Consider the following 14811-nt stretch of genomic DNA (forward strand, 5'->3'; position numbering starts at 1 on the left):
CCAGATGACCACTCTCACAATCAAGATACAAAATATTTTCATCATCCCCAAAAGTTTCTTTGTGCCCCTTTCCAGGGAGTTCCCTGTGGAAGGAACCTCCATCTCCAACCCCAGGCAACTACTGATCTGTATCCTGTCCACTTCCTGAGCCTGGTTCTCCATGCAATTTTCCCAACAATTCTGCAAACCACCCAACACACTTCCAATAAATTCCTTTCCTTTAAGTGAGCCAGAATTGGTGTCTGTGTTCACGACAAAACTTCCTGACTGATAAAATAGGGAGAAAACAAAGAAAGGAGAAGGGAGGAGAAACGTAACTCAGAGAAAATATATCCACTTGGAATCCATTTATATAAAATTTAAAATCAGAGGAAGACAACTAATATATTACACAGAGACACATCCCTTTCTGGTAAAACCATAAAGAAAACCAAAGGCATGTTTGTGGCAGTCTGGGTTATGGCTTAGCAAATGTTCGGGGTACCTCCCTCTGTTGTGAAGGGAGCGTACTTTCCTGCTCCGCTGAGGTTGGGCTTGGCCATATGATTTGCTTTGGCCAGCAGAATGTTAGTAAACAGGGCTTGAGCAGTGCCTTAAACGTGCTTGTGCTGCTGTTGGACGTGGTTCTCCCATGTCAGGGAGCTGCCAGGAGGAGAATATGCACCAGGTACACCCTGATCCTAGTAGGATGAGAGACATGTGGAGTAGACCTGGGTCCAGCCTGCAGTCTGGAGCCAAACTCAGACAACCCACCACCTGAAGGAGAGCCACCCCATCAAGCCCAATCTAGATTAGTGCACCTGCAGACCGTGAGAGTGAGGTGAATGCTTGTGGAGTTTTGAGGCAATACGTGGCATTTTTGTGGCAAGAAATGACTAACGCGATAAAAGCAACAGCCAGTTCAGGAGGGGATGGGACAAGGGCTCCAAAGTATTCAGGCTGAGTGGGCTCACAAGCGTTCATCACATCATTATTTAAACTATACACATTTGGGGCACCTGGGTGGCTCAGTGGGTTAAAGCCTCTGCCTTCAGCTCAGGTCATGATCTCAGGGTCCTGGGATTGAGCCCCGCATCGGGCTCTCTGCTCAGCAGGGAGCCTGCTTCCCTTCCTCTCTCTCTCTCTCTCTGCCCACCTCTCTGCCTACTTGCGATCTCTGCCTGTCAAGTAAATAAATAAAATCTTTAAAAAAAATAAACTATACACATTCATTTTACATACTCTTTTAGTTACAATTTTTTTTTTCACAGCTTTAAAAAAAAAGCAAGGGAGGAATTTGGGGCCAAGGTCAACAAGCAAGTGTTTCTGTGCAGAACCGAAGGTGGTTTGGGAGTGGGTGGGCAGAGATGAACGGCTGGTAGAGGTGGAGGATGGAGGGGGCTGGATGTAGCAGAGTGCAGAGAGGGGTAAAAGCAATGCAATTATCATTATAAGACAGTGCTTGGATCCAGTGATAGAGTAGGAGATTTTATTTTCTACTTCATCCTTCTCTTGATTTCCCAAATTTTCTACACTGGACAAATCTGACTTCTGTAATCAGAGAAAAGAACAAAAATGTAACAGCAGACACAGGGGGTCACTTCCCAGCAAGCATTCCCTCTTCCCTGTTGGTAGGATGAATCATGGTCCACTCCACCCCTGGTAACAGTCCCTGTTCCCTGAGGCTGGGTCAGTGGAGCCTGCGTGCCCCAGTTCTGACCAGTGAAGTGAAAGGGGACATCTCCTGGTGGGAGGTGGGGATGGGTTTTTAAGAAAGCTTGCCCTCTGTGATTAACAGGAAAAAAGAGGAGAGGTAAGGAGGGAAGATTTTGGATGTCGTTGAATGATGGTGTGATATTTGGATCTGCAGCAGCCACCTTGCCACTTGAGGGAAGATCTTGCCAAGGAGGGTGGGTGAGCGGAGAGATGGCAAGATCCCGGAGGGACAGGCTAAGCCACTGAGTCAATCTAGGGACTGTTCTGCTGGCTTCTTGTGAAGCAAGATTATGAAAATTCTACAGTTTAAGTTGTTTTTGTTTTGTTTTAAAGTTTATTTATTTTAGGGGTGCCTGGGTGGCACAGTTGGTTACACCTCCAGCTCTTGGTTTCGGCTCAGGTCATGACCTCTGGGTCATGGGATGCAGCCCCAGATGGGGCTCTGTGCTCACTGTGGGGTCTGCTTGAGATTCTCTCTCCCTCTCCCTTTGCCCTTCCCACTCATGCTCTCTCTCTCTCTCTAAAATAAACAAATCTTTAATAAATAAAGTTTTGGGGGTTTCCTTAGTAATTTCTACATGCAGTGTGGGGCTAAAACCCATGACCCTGAAATCAAGAGTCACACGCTCTTCTAACTGAGCCAGTCAGGTACCCCTTAAGTCAATTTTGGTTAGAAAGACTCAATTACATCCAAAAGCATCCTAATTGGTGCAGAATATTTTTTCAAGTGTAAGGAGAGATATATCTGATGACCTTAGAGGCTCATTCATCCCCCAGACAGCTAGCTCAGTACGTCTGAATTAGCCCCATGATATCAGCCACCGGGTTCTAGAGGCTCCCCCCTTCTCACTACGCTACTTACTAAACAGTGATATTTCCAAGGTGGCCTAGTCACATAGTTGTTTCCACCCCATACCCACTCTATTTAAAAGTTCCTTTTTTTTTTTTTTTTTAAATCATTCACCTCACCAAAACACGTTTCTCCTCCATTTCAACATTACTGGAACAGAACCCTTTCTACTGGGACTCTGGCGACACTGCCATGGGAAATGAGTTCCAGCGGCTGCCCGTGCCCTACTCTCTGCCTGTATGGTTCCCCCCTCATATCCTTTTTGGTAGTTGCACTGCTGAGTAGGGCTAGTGGAGTGTGTCCCATTCATGACAAAATATTACACAAGGAGGAAACCGAAAGATAGGGACTGGAAAACAGACATAAACTAGAAATGACCAGCGTCAATATTTACAGATTGCAACTGGTTCTGTCCTCTGGACCAGCCCCAGGTGGGAGCAGCAGGAGGTGAGGCCTGCTTGTGGAGACCTCCCCGGTGGGTCCACTCCCCAGGGCCCTCCTCTACCAGGTCTCCTCTCAAGAAGTCACCCAGTTGCTTCCATCTCCCCAAAGAGTAAACTTTTAAAGACAGAAATCACATCATGTCATTTCTTTGTCAGCTCCTGGGGCACTCATGTGTGTAGCTCCTAGCTTCCTGCCTCTGCCCCCGCCCCTCCAGGCCATACCCTGTAAGTCCCAGGTCTCCAGGGCAGGCCCCAGGTTATATTTTTTTCTAAAATTTTATTTATCTACTTGACAGAGGGGTGCCTGGGTGGCTCAAACATTAACCATCTGCCTTGGGCTCAGGTCATGATCCTAGGGTTCTGAGATCAAGCCCCACATTGGGCTCCCTGCTCAGTGGGGAGCCTGCTTCTCCCTCTCCCACTGTCCCTGCTTATATTCCTTCTCTCACAATGTCTCTGTCAAATAAATTAATTAAATCTTTTTTTAAAAATTTTATCTATTTGACATCGAGAGACACAGCAAGAGAGGGAACACAAGGAGGGGCAGAGGGAGAGGGAGAAGCAGGCTTCCTACTGAGCAGGGAGCCAGATGCAGGGCTCGCCATTCCGGGCTGGATCCCAGCAGCCTGGGATCATGACCTGGGCCGAAGGCAGACGCTTAACCGACTGAGCCACCCAGGCGCCCCCAGGTCCCTGGTTCTTACTGAAGCTTCCCACCCACCTCGCCTTCTCCACAGCCCCTGACAGGAAGGAGAAGCTCCAGAGAAGCAGGGCTTCAGGTCTTTAGCCACATAGGCAAGCCCAGGAGCATCTACCAACCACGAAGGCAACCTTACAGGTGCTACCTAAGCTGGGGACGGTCAGGTCACTTCGGCCTACAAGGGTGGCTCTAAAATGCCAACCCAGAGCGGAGCCCGGTTTATCTGGTTCTGCACCCTGGCTTAAGTGTTGGCAAAGTCCTGGACTGACCTGAGTGCCTCGCTTGGGTGCAGTAGCCAAATATGGCCACAAGAGGGAGGAACGCAACTACCCAGCCGCAGGGTTTTGGTTTCAACCAGGAACAGCTCTGAGGTTTTCACCTGCTAAAGCAGAAGGGCCAGATGGAGATCGGCGGGTGCTGTCGTGAAGGCAGATAACTCCAGGTGCCTTTAAAATGACATTCTTTAAATACTTGTTCAAATATATTTAATGGAGAGGAAAATAAACTGTTTTACTAAATACATAAGAAACAATAAAAAATATATGTGAATACATTTATAAATATAAGTAAATATATATATTATATGTGTGTATATGTACACATACACTGCTTGTGGGTAGCAGCTAGGAGCAGCACGAAGGAGACTGGTGGCAGTTCTTGATCTGGGTCCAGTTACACAAGTATGCTCACATTGTGAAAGTTCATCAAGCTGTACTATTATGATTTGTGTACTTTCCTGCAGGTATGTTATATCTCAAGAAAAGTTTATTTAAAAACCAGTGGTGGGGCACAAGAGTGGCTCAGGTCACCCTTAAGCATCCAGCTCATGGTTTCAGCTCAGGCTGTGATCTCATGGATGGTGAGATAGAGCCCCAAATGTGTTCCATGCTCAGTGGTGAGTGGGCTTAGCATTCTCTTCCTCGCCCTCTGCCCTTCCCCCTCACTTATATGCACACTCTCCCTCCTCTCTAAAATAAATAAATCAACCTTTTTAAAAAAATCGATGGTGGGGGGGCGCCTGGGTGGCTCAGTGGTTTAAAGCCTCTGCCTTCGGCTCAGGTCATGGTCCCAGGGTCCTGGGATCAAGCCCCACATTGGGCTCTCTACTCAGCCGGGCCTGCCTCCTCCTCTCTCTCTGCCTGCCTCTCCGCCTACTTGTGATCTCTGTCTGTCAAATAAATAAATAAAATCTTAAAAAAAAATCGGTGGTAATGATGAGTCAAGCACTGTACTCCTTATGTTCAGAATAAGAGATGTATTCATCAAATGTGACAAAAGTTTTTGAGAATTTTTAAAAATTCCAACATTTTTTTCTTTTTCTTTTTTTTTTTTTAAAGATTTATTTTATTTATTTGACAGAGAGAGAGATCACAAGTAGACAGAGAGGCAGGCAGGTCGGGGGGCAGGCCCCCTGCTGAGCAGAGAGCCCCTTGTGGGGCTCAATCCCAAAACCCTGAGATCATGACCTGAGCAGAAGGCAGAGGCTTAACCTACTTAGCCACCCAGGCACCCAGTTTTTGAGAATTAATAGGTAATATATTCACAAGTTTTAAAACTCAAATGACACAAAAGGGAAAATGAAAATCTCTCCTATTCCTGTTCTTTAGCCACTCAGTTCCCTCCTATACCGGTTATCTATTACTGTGCAATACATTGGCCCAAAACTCAGCGGCTTAAAGCAGCAACCCCTGTATTTGCTCAGGACCCTGTGGGTCAGTGATTTGGGCTGGACACAGCTGGATGGTGCTTCTGCTGGTCTGACCTGGCATGAGGCATGCTGCTTTGGTCCTTTGGCTGAAGGACTGGGACTACAAGGTCTACAATGGCCTCATTCCCATGTGTAAGGCTGGCTGTCCAGGGACACCTCCTTCCCTGTGATCTCTCATCCTCACAGAGGCTTCTCTGAATGATGGTAAGAATGGAGGGATACTGCAAGGCACCCTGGGCTCAGAGTTCTGAAATCACCTCAGTTGCATTATACTGGTTAAAGCAAGTTACCTGGCCAGACAGACTGGGGAGTGGGGAAAAGCAGGCTCCACCTCTTGATGGGAGGGACAGCAAAGTCCCATTGCAAAAAGTCAGAGACACAAGGATTGGGAGGAATTTGTGGTCATCTTTTTTTTTTTTTTAAAGATTTTATTTATTTATTTGACAGAGAGAGATCACAAGTAGGCAGAGAGGCAGGCAGAGAGAGAGGAGGAAGCAGGCTCCCCGTGGAGCAGAGAGCCCGATTCAGGGCTCGATCCCAGAACCCTGGGATCATGACCTGAGCTGAAGGCAGAGGCTTTAACCCACTGAGCCACTCAGGCACCCCTGTGGTCATCTTTTTGCAATCTACCACATCTCCCATGGAAATTCTTATATAGCCCTCTAGTAGAAGTATTTTGCACATATTTAAACAAATGGATGTATACATATATGCGTATGTATATGTATGTATTTTTTTTTAAGAAGGCTCCATGCCCAGCATGGAGCCCAATGCAAGGTTTGAACCCATGACCCTGAGATCAAAACCCGAGTTGAAACCAAGAGTCAGACACTTAACTGACTGAGCCACCAAGATGCCCCAATATATATATATATATATTTTTTTTTTAAGATTTTATTTATTTATTTGACAGAGAGAGATCACAAGTAGGCAGAGAGGCAGGCAGAGAGAGAGGAGGAAGCAGGCTCCCTGCTGAGCAGAGAGCCTGATTCGGGGCTCGATCCCAGGACCCTGGGATCATGACCTGAGCCAAAGGCAGAGGCTTAACCCACTGAGCCACCCAGGTGCCCCGCCCCAATATATATTTTTAATATTTATATAAAATTCATATATATGCAAATATATAAAAAATTCATATATATGCAAATGCCTTCACTTCACAATAGAAACCTAAGAGCCTTTCCTAAATTCTCCCTTTCCCTCAAGATCTACACCCAGTCCATCAACAAGCTAATAAAAACTCCAAAATGCACACAAAATCCATGTACTTCTCACCAACTCTTTCTTGTGCTTGTGAAGTCACCCTTGACTATTGCTGGCATGATACTCGTGATTCAGATCCTTACACAGGCCAAGGGAACCTTTCACAAGGTCAGGCCCTCCTGCTGGTGTCATTCTGAATCTGATGGGCACACTGAGTTCTTTCCATTCCCTTCACATGTTCAGTTATTGTCCTCAAAACATACACACACACACACACACATTAAAGGGAACACACATGTGAGTGGGGAGGGAGGGGCACAGGGAAAAAGAGAGAATTTTATGCAGGCTCTATAGTCAGTGTGGAGCCTAACATAGGGCATGATCTCATGACCCTGAGATTATGACCTGAGCCAAAATCAAGAGTCAGATGCTTAACCAACTGAGCCATCCAGGTGCCCTGTCAAAACACATAAATATTTTCTATATGGAGAGATGGAGTACAGAGCCCTAATTCCAGCCATGAGCTGTGGCAGAATAGTGACCCATGTTCTGGTATATCACATGTGAGGGAATTGAGGCCTTGGTGTCTTTTTTTTTACAGGCAGAGCTCAGTTAGTTCCCATTTTCATCAACTAAGAATGTTGTCATGATGTGACTTCACTGCTTCTGGGAGGTTTCCTGGCTAGAATGCAAATTTTTTTTTTTAAAGATTTTATTTATTTATTTGTCAGAGAGAGAGAGAGAGAGTGAGCGAGCACAGGCAGACAGAGTGGCAGAGGGAGAATCAGGCTCCCTGCAGAGCAAGGAGCCCGATGTGGGACTCGATCCCAGGACGCTGGGATCATGACCTGAGCCGAAGGCAGCCGCTTAACCAACTGAGCCACCCAGGCGTTCCATAGAATGCAAATTTTTCCACTTCCTCCCTAGGGACCAGATCAGGGGGTATAAAGAGGGGATGTCATTTTCAAGACACCAGGATCCAGTGTCACCCTTTGCCTAGAACATTGGTATCTACTTACCCTACATTTACCTAACCAAAGGAGCCATTCAAGTGACTTCTTCCTGAATAAAGTTCTCCTCCCAGGAGTCTTGCTGTCTTAACCCAAATGTATTGGCTATTGTTCTCAGCAGCCCTTCCTCCCCTCCTATCCCTTCTTTTTTGGAAACAGAACCTACCCTAGATGGACACATGACAGAAACTGAGCCAATCAGAATCCTTCTCTGTGACTTTTTTCTTCCTGGAGCTGGCAGATATAAAAGAATACAATAGACACACAGAGCCTGGGGCAAAGACCGAAAACATACTTTTTGCTTAAGCAAGAGTCAGCTTTCTGCATGTACAACCAGAAACTGCTTCATACAAGCTGTTTGCGAAAGTTCCTCCTGATCAGGCACACACATCTGTAAAGGGTCAGGATTTATGCCATTTTTATGACTAGAACATAAGTGTCTAAAATATCCACACTCCTCCTGCTAAAGCATAACTCTAAAATGTAATCTCAAAAATACGTACTGTTGTCATCAAGTTTTCTTCCCATTTGGAAGTGGGATGGGCTGCCGAGGCAGGATGTGTGTGTAAGGGGCCATGGGACAATAGATTGCAAGCCACTGCCTTGCACAGTCAGATCTTAAGAATATTCTGACAACACCAGGACCGTGAGTCCTAACCTCTGCACCTTACCCAACCAGCGTATTGGAAATGTCAATGGCAGGCCCAGATACAGACATGACCTGGAAAAATCCAACAAGACTGACCAAGGAAGCTGGTGCAGCTGGGATACACATCACTGAGATCAGCCGAAGGGACAGATGTGGGAAATTCTGGAGTCCTTCAAAAAGGCCTCACTGAGGAGACATGGCTACAGATGATGAGTCTGAGTGAGTAGAGGTCCTACCAGGCCTTCTGGACTCTCAACTGCCTCTCCTTTCCTTCATAACTGCATCCCCAGCACAAACACAATACCTGATACAAAGAAGCATTTGGTAAAACTTGGTTAAACTAGTAAGTAAATCATTAGTCCTCACTTAATTCCTAGATCAGCTGCATTTTTGAAAAGCAGCATATAAGCCCAGGGCTGGATAGCCACATCCACAAAGAACATGAGAGAGCATACCCTTTTTGAAAAAATTCAGTCATCCAAGTCTACTTCCTGCTGGCGTGGGTTCAAGGGCCCAAGGTGTGTTGTAAGGGAGGAGCAATCAGAGGCTTCTACAGGCAGGGTTTGAGGTTTCCTTGATAGCACAATTTCTTAAAAATTCAGTAGACCTTTGGTCTAGTTGGTTCTAGTCAGTTCAATGTGAGTTACCACAGCCAAAGACCTTATCTGGACATGGTTTTCAAGTCTGAAAACTCTGATATTTTCCTTATTGGCCATTCTCCCAACTGGATGATGGCTCTCTTTGGATCTGACACAACACACATCCTTTCTTGCCAACAGGCCCACTGCTTTACTGAAGAGGGCACTTGTCTTAACTCCTCCTTAGGCTTCCACTTTGCAGTTAACCCTCTTAAGTGCTTCGGTGCAGAAGCAATGGGCTTCTGCAAAAACTCTATGAAACTCAAAATTAAAGGATTCTTGGTCAACCCAGATTATAGGTAATAGCAAAGTGTTCCTCCCTTAGTAAAGCTGTACAGAGTAGCTAACTCCAGTTTGAGCTTCTGTATTTCTTTCTCTCTAGTAGGATTTTGCTAAAAGTAGCAAGAAGGAGCCAGAAAACATCCACATAATAAACTTCCCTTCCTCTCTACATTGCTATGCTGCATTGCTACCTCAAGTAGCCTATGATCTGCCTTTCAAGGTGAGGTAGCTAGTGCCTGAAACTTAGCCCCGATGAACCATCTCTTCCTGGATTTACAACCATGTACTACCCTCCCTTTAAATCTGGGCTGGTCCTGTGACTAACTTTAAAACCTTAAGAAGGTCTGGCAGCTTTCACATTTGCCTAATTGGGATTCAGCTACCAGGTAAAGAAGCCCAAGCTAAGTCACATGGAGAAAGAGGTGACAGCCCTTCCAGCCATCCCACTCACACATGCGATGAAGTCATCCTGGATATTCCATCACCAGCCACCATGGACTCATTAAAGACCCCTGTGAGACCAGCAGAAGAACCACCCAGTTGGGAACATCACAGTCAACCCACAGAATCAGAGAGGTATTAAAATGTTCATTGTTTTAACCATCAAGTTCAGGGACGGTTTGCCACACAGTAACAGGCAACTGACACACAATTTTTTGATCAAAAGTTTTACTACTGTATAACAAGAGTCACAAGCTTTCCAGTCTGCAAAGCCGGAGTCCTTGCCATCTGCAGCCCAATACACTCATTAATTAAGCACCTCAGTTTTGTCACTTGCAGTGCCCTATTTCTAGATGCCAAATACAGCATTAACTAGAATGAGGTTTGCCTGTGACAGAAAAATTAAAGTGATAGTGGCTTAAACTAAATATTAATTTCTCTCTCACATGAATTTAGCTGGGAAATAAATAATCTAGAGCTGACTTGACCCTCCACCGTTTCAGGGACCCCGGTTTTTTTTTCTCTTGTTCTACCATCCTCAGCACATGGTGTTTCTCTCATGATCCAACATGGCTGCTCAAGCTTCAGCCATATGGCTCCCTTTCAACCAACAGAAGGTGAAAGGGATAAAGAAATGTATGTCTTTCCCTCAGGGACATTTCCTGAAGTTGCAGAGGACACTTCTGCCTATATCTCATTTGCCAGAACTTACTCACATGGCCACAATAAACTGGATGATATGCTGAGAGAGGTGACCTTAATTCCAAATGGCTATGTGTTCTAATGTAAATCAAGGGTTCTACTAAGGAAGAGAAGAAGAATGAATATTGGGGGTAAACTAGCAGTTTCTGCCACATATTGCTCTGATTACACTGGCTTTCTAGGCAATCCTGTTTTCTGGAGAGCATGTCTTCGCCCCTGTTCTTATTATTCATACTTCCTTTGTCAATTCCAGAAGAAGAAGAGGGAGAAGGAGGAGAAAGAGGAGAAGGAGAAGAAGGAGAAGGAGGAGGAGGAGGAGGAGGAGGAGGAGGAGGAGGAGGAGGAGTCCTCAAGGAGCACACCATTAACAATTCAGCATAGTTTAGTAGAATGAAAGCTCCTGTCAGTTTCACCCTGAGATGAAAGAAGATAAAAGCCCAGAAGTGCCTGAGGCCCTGATACATCTAACTCCATGATTTGGTCCATCTTCTGCCTAACAGTAAACCAGCTAGGAAATAAAAAAAAATCAATGTTCAGATCAAAATAAGCCACTCTCTTATATCATGAGAAAGATCCACAATCCATAAAAAGTCAAATCCAGGGGCGCCTGGGTGGCTCAGTGGGTTAAAGCCTCTGCCTTCGGCTCAGGTTGTGATCCCAGGGTTCTGGGATTGAGCCCCACATTGGGCTCTCTGCTCAGCAGGGAGCCTGCTTCCTCCTCTCTGCCTGCTTCTCTGCCTACTTGTGATCTCCGTCTGTCAGATAAATAAATAAAATCTTAAAAAAAAAAAGTCAAATCCATACAAAGAAAGCAAATCTATAAAAGTACAACTGGAAAAAGCAAAAGTAAATTTAAAACCATACAGGCAAGAAAAGACTCAGGACCTTCATATAGAACTCCACGGCCCATGTGAAGAGTCAGATCAAGTCTCTGGAGGAATGTTAGCTGAAGATGAAAGACCTGATAGCTTACCTTGGAGAAGGAAACATGGGTAATGGGTTGGAATCAGGAGGTGGAGACAGTATTTATGACCAGACAAGAGGAGCCAGGAGGATATTGACTAATGTTGAAAAGTCTAGTGTGCATTTAAATACCCAAGATGGAGAGAGACATCAAGTCTACATCAACATTGCTAGAGAGGGAAACAGAAAAGCCAACATGACAGGTCATCTTAAAAGTCTTCAGGCTGATGGGCACCTGGGTGGCTCAGTGGGTTAAGCATCCAACTCTTGATCTTGGCTTGGGTCATGATCTCAGGGTCACAGGATTGAGCGTCGGGCTCAGCGGGAAGTCTGCTTGAGATTCTCTCCCTCTCCCTCTGCCTCTTCCCTCCTCTCTCTCTACAATAAATAAATTTTAAAAAATTCTCCAGACTGAGCAAATCTCTACTGAAAAAGTATAGATCAAAATCTTCAGGGGAGAGGAAATGAAGTGACTGAACTTGTCATGAGAAAGAAACGGAGTCTCTTGAGGAATTACCAGTCCAGGAAGATAATTTTTTGGAGCAAGAGGAGGAAAGTCCTAGAGGAAATGACAAGATGAGCATGCAAATGAAGAGCCGAAGGCCTTCAGAGTGCAAGTCAAAGACCTTGAAGAAAAGCTAGAGAGCATCATTTATCCTTCTCAAAACCTAATTACTTCTCTTGAAATAAAAGGTCATGATCATTGGACAAAAGTACAGGAGGCTGAAAGAAACCTTTTTATATCAAGACAAGAGATTGCAAGCATGAGACACAGAACAGTGGAACCACTTATTAAACTTGGGCTTCTAGATGATGATCCAAATGGACCGATTTTCAGGGAGCAGTTGCTCTGGGCATGGGGTGCTATGTCCTCTGCGATGGGAGGGTCTCAGGGCTCCTCCCATCAGAAAATCTGGTGTTCCCAGTAGATTCAAATGGGAAGTTTAAGACAAGAAGACACATACTTCCTCCCTGCATCAGTGAGAGTTCTGCAGAGAAACATCACCAGTAGGCTACTTGCGCATATATAAAGATTTATCTCAAGGAATTGACTTACGTGATTGTGAGCTCTGGCAAGTCTGAAATCTGTAAGGCCGGCCCACAGGCTGAAAACTCTCAGGCAGGGAGGGTTTAAACTATAATCCCTAGACTGACTATGTACAGCAGTCTTCTTCCTCAGGAAAATCTAGGTTTTGCTTTTAAGGCCCTTCAATTAATTGGATGATCTTCAAGGATAATCTCCTTTACTTAAAGTCAACTGATTATAGAGGTTAACCACACCCACAAAATAGCTCACAGCAACTCCTAGATTAGTGTTCAATTGAATAACTGGGTACTATAGCATAGCCAGGTTGATACATAAAACTAACCCCTCTGCTCCAAGAAGACTGGATGAATGAGCGTCCCCACCCGTCCCGCCCCAGGTGGCTTTCCTCCAAGAAGCAGTTGTGCTCCTTATCCTCTCTCATGGGCTGGGTTTTTCTCTGGACACTCCCATCCAGGAAATGGAAGTATGTCACCTTCTGGGCTCATTGAGCCTCTGCATAACACTTCTACTCAAACCCATGAAACATGAAGGACCTTATACCATTTCACTTATTTTTTCTTCAAAATTATTTTTGAATTATCTACAATATTCTTAGTTTAAAAAACTTTTTATAATCCAATTAAAAATGAGCAAAAGATTAGCATCAACAGGTCTTCAAAGAAGATGTACAAATGGCTAATAAGCACATGAAAAGATGCTCAATATCATTGGCCTTTAAGGAAATGCACGTCAAAAACCACAAGATAACAATTTCCCCCTAGACAGAACAGCTATAATAAAAAAAGATGGACAATAACAAGGTTGGTGAGGATGTAGAAAATTGGAACTCTCATAGGCTGCTGATGGGATTATAAAATGGTGCAACCGCTTTGGAAAGTAGTTTGACAGTCCCACAAAATGTTAAACATAGAGTTACCATATGATCCAGCAATATCACACCTAAGAGAAATAACAACATATATCCACACAAAAATTCTCACAATGTTCTTAGCAGCATTATTTATAATAGCTAAAAAAGAGGAAGCTACCCAAATGTCCATCAACTAATGTATAAATAAAATGTGGTATATCTATACAATTGAATATTATTTGTCAGTGAAAGGGACTGAAGTACTGGTTTATGCTATAACAGGAACCCTGAAAACATCATGTTAAATGAAAGAAGTCCATTACAAAAGTCCACATATTACATGATTCCATTTATATGAAATGTCCAGAATAGGTAAATCCACAGAGACCAGGTAGATAGTGGCTCTTCCCAGAGGTGGGGGGAAAGGGGTTTGAGAGTGACTGCTAAAGGGTAAAGTTTCTCTTTGGGATGAGAAAATGTCCTGAAATTGGATAGTGGTAGTGGTTGCACAACCCTGAATATTATTAGAACACTGAATTGTACACTTTAAAAGACTGAGGCATGCCTGGGTGGTACACTCCATTAAGCATCTGACTCCTGGTTTTGGCTCAGGTCATGATCTCCGGGTCGTGGGATCAAATTTTGCATTGGCTCGTGCTCAGCGCAGACTCTGCTTGAGTTTCTCTCTCCCTCTGCCCCTCCCGCTCATTCTCTTTCAAATAAATAAATAAATTTTTAAAAATAAAATAAAATTTTAAAATAAAATAAAAATTTTAAAACAAAATAAAAGATTGAATTTTATGGTATCCATGTCACTAAATTATTATTTAAAAACCTTTCACATAACTGCTTTTTACTTCTGCTCAAATTGCACCTTAATATAAATTTCAGAATTTTAAACTAGAGATAGCATGTCATTCTCATGATAGCATACTCTCTAGAAAATAAAAGTAGCAAATTTTAATTTGATGAGTCAGTCCACTATTCTCTAAACAATATATTGTATGAGCTGTTCACCCACTAGAGACATTTGATATAGCAAAATACTTTTTTTCCCCTTTGTCAATAGTTCTGTGCTCTAGTTACGAGAGAAACCTGAAATTTACTTTTGAGCTTGTTGGTCTCAATACATTTTAGTTGATTAAACAAACCACCTCTCAAAGCCAAGACTCTGGGAGCTGGGATTCCTGCTATGCTAACAGAGTCTCTCACCTGTCAGCCTACACTCTTTCCAATGGTCTACACAGCTCTCGAAATTAAAAAACAATCTGCAGTAATCGTCAGGGCTTTGGGGTCTACAAACTCCTAGGAATTATATGCAAAATGTATTATGTGTGTGCATTTTTTTCCCTGGGTAGAGTCTATACCTTTTATCAGCTTCTCAAAGACGGTTGGGAACCAATATTTCAGAGACACAAGCCAGATGGGGCTGCATTTGGATTCTGTAACAGGATCGGTGGTTTTAGTTTACCAAGCACCATTCCCTTTTTTCTTGCCACAGCACCTGCTCTTTGGGGAGTACTGGTGGGGGGGCGTCCTCCCTGTGAATTCCACAGTGCTGCTGGAGAATCTTCCCCCTTCATCTAGTTGCTAAGTCCAGACAATGTCATCTAGAAACTGTCTGCACTG

This window comes from Martes martes (assembly GCF_963455335.1).
Source record: "Martes martes genome assembly, chromosome: 10".
Classification (NCBI taxonomy): domain Eukaryota; kingdom Metazoa; phylum Chordata; class Mammalia; order Carnivora; family Mustelidae; genus Martes; species Martes martes.